This window comes from Montipora foliosa, chromosome 3 (genome assembly GCF_036669935.1).
Source record: "Montipora foliosa isolate CH-2021 chromosome 3, ASM3666993v2, whole genome shotgun sequence".
Classification (NCBI taxonomy): domain Eukaryota; kingdom Metazoa; phylum Cnidaria; class Anthozoa; order Scleractinia; family Acroporidae; genus Montipora; species Montipora foliosa.
In genome coordinates this window covers 50,256,612-50,262,364 of record NC_090871.1, presented here as the reverse complement: position 1 = coordinate 50,262,364, position 5,753 = coordinate 50,256,612, and positions in this window count along the sequence as shown.

The window sequence follows — 5,753 nt, the reverse complement described above, 5'->3', positions numbered from 1 at the left end:
GTTTGATCCTAGCTGCAATCATAGCTGTCAGTAGAAAGAACTTTGTTGTGCATCTGAAGGTGCTAAGTTACAGCATCAATGGGTAGCTTTTTGTAAATCCAGTCAGAAATTAGCATGGAATGAAAAGGAATTCAATGCTATGCCAATGGGAGGCTCAGCCTGAATGGAATTTGCTTGAGCAGATTGTTTAGTCTGCATCTGCTCCATTGTGCTTTGATATCTGACTGATTTTTTGAAGAAGGTGGCTGCTTAAATTTTCGGTTGAATACGGGCGAAGCCCGTATTCAACCTCTTGCGCGGTCTTTGAACCAGGGGGGGCTCCGTCAAGACATGCCTGTGCAAACTCTAGAGTGTCTAAGCTATGATTTAAATGTTAGTTTTGCACCTATAAGAGCAAGGCAAAGTTAGGGGGGGGGGGGGTTGATTATACCCTGAGTTAGAGTTTGTGCCTTGGTTTAAATAAAAATAACTTGTCAGTATTTCTGACACTACTACTTGGCAGAAATTGATCGCCTATGACTTAGGAATGACCAAGAAGCTAATTCTCTTATATAGGGACTTGATCAAAATTTAAGTCAGGAAGTCAGGAAATGTCTTACCTTGACCCCTCAGGTGCCACAGGGATCCCCCATGCAAGGACCAAAAAAATATTAGACACGTGTAAACTCGAGAAGTTGCATTGTCCAGGATGGGGTAAAGGTTTGATCCTAGCTGCAATCATAGCTGTCAGTAGAAAACTTTTTGTTGTGCATCTGAAGGGCTAAGTTACAGCATCAATGGGTAGCTTTTTGTAAATCCAGTCAGATATATATTTATATATATAAACAAAAACAAAGTAAACAGGCAGGGCAAAGATCAGCTGTTGCTACTCGATCTGAGTTTCACGCCGGTTGGCGATCTTCAGGCACTGGCAGTTCAAATTTATTACAAGCGCATATAAACAAATATTTGACATCTAAAACAATATATATATATATATAGAGAGAGAGAGAGAGAGAGAGAGAGAGAGAGTGTAGGAGAGAAACCCTGACACAATGCACCCCCAAATAATCATATTTTTACCTGTATAAATGTTTGAAAGAAAATTTGCCCTGAGCGGGATTTGAACCCACGTCCCCCCCCATTACTAGTCGGGTGTGATCACCACTACACCACCAGGACAACCATGCTGGCAACACAGCCATCGAAGAGGTGATTTACGTGGTTAAGGCGTGGGCTTCCCGGGAAATTTTCTTTCAAGGTGACAAGGTAGGGGAGCCTATAACTTCACTTGAAACCCAACTAAGGATCAATTAATGATGCACGACCGTAGTCAACTTAGCGGATTACAAGGAAGGATCCTAGAAGGATACAGGCTATTTTTTTTAATTTTAGAGAGAGTGTAGGAGAGAAACCCTGACAATGCACCTTGAAAGAAAATTTCCTGGGAGGCCCACGCCTTAACCACGTAAATCACCTCTTCGATGGCTGTGTTGCCAGCATGGTTGTTGGTGGTGGTGTAGTGGTGATCACACCCGACTAGTATGGGGGGACGTGGGTTCAAATCCCGCTCAGGGCAAATTTTCTTTCAAACATTTTTATTCAGTTAAAAAAATGATTATTTTGGGGTGTGCATTGTCAGGGTTTCTCTCCTACACTCTCTCTAAAATTAAAATTAGCCTGTATCCTTCTACATGTAGGATCCTTCCTTGTCTTGTCCTCCGCTAAGTTGACTACGGTCGTGCATCATTAATTTGATCCTTAGTTGGGTTTCAAGTGAAGTTTTAGGCTCCCCTACCTTGTCACCTTGAAAGAAAATTTCCCGGGAGGCCCACGTGCCTTAACCACGTAAATCACCTCTTCGATGGCTGCCGGCAGCTGCTAACTAACTCTGACTAACTTTTGTGAAGTGTGACGAGCTCCGGGTGGGCAATTATGTAATATTTCTCAAGTGTGCATAAGTTATATCTTTTAGTAGTGTACAATACGAACGCACGTATATATATAATGTCCTCGTAATTTTAATGTCCTCGTAATTTTAAATTTTTAAGCTTCAGTTCTTATTCTGCATAGTAAATTGTAGTAATGTAGATAGAACACCACCCTAATTAACTTAGTTAGTGTTAGCATGGTGATATCCTCTGTGAATATGTTTTTATTATTATATTATTGTTTAAATAATTGGACTTTCCAGTTGCCTGCTATCCACCCTTTGCATTCTATTGCAAATCATCTGCAACACAATAGCCCATTTCCGAGAGTTGCTGCATGCCTCAGTTTCAAAGTGAGTCCTGCAGTGCACAACAGTACTGTAATTGAAATGCGTATTCTTATGCAAATCAGACTCATTTCCCTTACAGTGGTTTAGCACCAAGCCTCACTTTGAAACCGTGACACAACAGCAACTCCGAAATGGGCCCTTTGTGTTTTTGGTTTAAGTGATAGGTCTAAGTTTGGATTGTGCCATTGATAATTACTCAAAAATTGTTTTTAAACTAAACATTGAAAAATTGTGAGGACAGGCTCATTAATCGATTTTTACCTGCTTATGTATTATGCAACCTTTGCTCTTTATCATATAAAATAACACTGTAATTTGTGCAAATGAACATTTTACATTATGCCTTATTTGATTTTGTTACCATAATATTAGTCGCTCTACACTGTATACTGTGAGGATCAGAAAAGCATGTGAACACCTGAAATACATGTAGTTGTGGAGTTTGATTATAATTATTAATTTTAAGGGAAAGCCAATCAGACATGATAAAACTTAAAACTGCATTCCAACAAATATTAAATAGGTTAAATAGTTTGTGACCTTTTTTTTTTTGCTCACAGGTTGTGAACTTTTCATTTCAGGTGTTTTTTTTTTTTTGAGTGTGGAAGGAAGTCGCCGCCTAACATTGCTTCTTTTCACTTGCCCCACAAGTTGGTGTGCATGAAACCATACTGAGTCCTTTAAATTAATATTACGAAAGTAATAAGAAATGCTCTAGGGTGGAATAATTTAGTTCAGATTATTAAGAATTTGTCAAGACATCTTTATATAAGTGTGGTCAGAGTAAGAGATTTAACAGTAACTTCATTAAAATCACCACAAATTAATTGCATTTTTTTTATAATCAATGTTTTTTGTTTTTCCTTTTAACTGAACGTTACATGTACTTCAAGGCTTTTGCTGTGGATTAATTAATATGGATAGAAAAAGTGGAGTTAAAGCAATAAAAACATTGTTCAGCCACCACTGAAGAGTGTTACTCGCAATAATGGTATCAAATTCAACTTTTCAACTTTTAGCTTAATTTTCCAAACTTTCAGTACTTATAGTATGTATGTGTGTGTTACTGGTGTGTAACTCATATGTAGAAAAATATGAAGTGTATTCTGTTATTAATTTCTTCGTGCTCAATGTCTTGTCTTTGTGGGATTTCTGAGGGCTTCATTGATCTTTAACATACGATACAAAGTCTTGTCTCTCAAAAAAAAAAATTACCCCCTTGTGGGGACGCAATATGTGTATTTTTCATACCAACTTATGAGGACTTTGCTGAAGTCCCCAGAAGTATGGTATGGTTACAGTTAAATGCCAAGAAATCAAAGCATTAAAGTTTCAGGCTGTCGGTTGCAAGGCTGTTGTGAAAAGGCGATGAAGGATTTGTTGGTTTAGGGACTTATCAAAGTAAAAGAAGCAAGAAAAAAGAACGGTTTTCTAAATTAAAGTTTTCAGTAGTTCCCACTTCGTTTGTAAGGTGCCCGCACCCTTTTGTTCAAATAGATAGGTCGACTTAAGACATCTGAAAAGGCCTTCTACCTTTGGTAGTAGCGTTTTATTGTTTTTTAAATCCAGATATAAGGTCTTGCTAACAGGAGGCAAAAATTCATTTGACAATGATTTTTGGGGGAGTCTGGCATCAAACCTAATGCTATAAGAAGATTGAATTGGTAGTTTTCTGGAATAATCTGAGACGAAATAAAAAGCGTTGTATTAAGAAGGTCCAAAAAGCGGTCACTCTGGGACAGGACCAAAAGAGGTGACTAAGTTTTTCTGGTTCATCTTTGCAAAAGGAGAAGTTTGGGTAGTCTTGTAGGCCGATTTTAACTATATTTACGATGAAAAAACAACATTATTTTTGAACCGTGAATATAGAATATAAAAAAAGTTACGATCAGCGACAAACATTTTGGGAGATTTTTGCTACGTTCATTTTGTGTATTGTACTTTTTTTGGTTGCACAAATAAATCGCAAAATCGAAAGTGACATCGCCGGAATTCAGCGGGCGCCGTGATTAAGTTACCGCGGCATGTTTACTCGCCAAACAGTGAAGCATCTGTGTCAAATGATGGCAAGATACCGGGTTTTCGTCTTTTTTTTTTTCTGTCAAGTTATAAAGTTTGAAAATAAATGAGCGAAGTCAAAACAAAGATCACAATCGCCCAAAAAACATGTTTGAGGGTTGACCATTGTTTCTGCTAAGTCAAAAATTTACTCTCCAAGACAGGTTATTTATCACCAGGTAATTCCATCATTTTGGAAATAGCAGCTATTATTCATCGGCGTCATTTTTTTTTTGCTGATTTTTTTGGGGCTCATTTTGTTGAAACTCAAGCACGCTTCCAGACCTGTTTATTTTCATGAAACCTTTCCTGCTTACAGAGCAACTAAAAATATCCGTATCACGTTCAACCTTAAGCTCGAAAATTCAATACACAAAATTATAATTCACAAAGGCAAAAAATATCAAGTAAACATTTCAACCTTAAACTAAAAAAATTCAATACACACATGCAATGAACATGCTGGTTAACGAAATTCACAAAGGCAGAAAATATCAAAAGAATCCTTTTCCAGCGAAATTTTTTATGAAAAAACACAACAGATGCAAAAAACGCCATGATGAATTGCAATGACTTTCCATTATGGTTAACGAGAATAACAAACTCACGAGGCAAAATTTATATTTAATTTAATTTTTAAAAACAACGTGTCAAAAAACTTTTCAAAACTGAAGAAAATTTTGCTTTAAAAAACATGAAAATGCTTTACTATTGCCATAAAAACTATCCAGCATATATATAAACAAACATGATGAATTAAATAAACCTTTTCCAGCGAACAATTTTTTTTGAAACAAACAACATATTTGCTATTAGAGGCAAAAACCCCTTCCTATTTCATTACGTGCGTGAGAGAGAGAAAAAAAACTCAATCGTGTCAAATATGCGCAATATTACAACAAACTAAAATTTCAGGATCAAACCGTTTCCATGAAGAACTTTTCCTTGAATGAAGCACAAAAATAGACGACAAGCTTTCTTTCAAATAATTCTTGGCTGTCACATTTTTTTTTTTTTTTTTACCTGAAGACTGTGCAGAGTTGATCACAGATCCACTTAAGGTGTTCGATTCGTTCTCTGTCTTTGTTGAACCCATAAATCCACTAAAACGCCATTCCCGTTACATGACTTTCGACGCCATTGCAGGTTAAGTTTATCATTCTACTGTGTCCACCCAGAGAAATCTACGCATTTCCACTACCCTCTCTATATCCTAAGAAAATACGAGCAGAAGCTCTATGCACAAAGATACCACTTAGCAGGGGAGCGACAGGCAAGACTTTTACCGACACGGAAAAAAATAAAAAAACGACGAAACGCTACAGAGATTCCCTGCTTATTTACCAATATGAGTTGTGTAGAAGCCAGTCGAGTCCGTGAAATGGAGCAAATTTATCATGAACATGCCGAAGTGCGGCAGTCAAGCAATTGACGC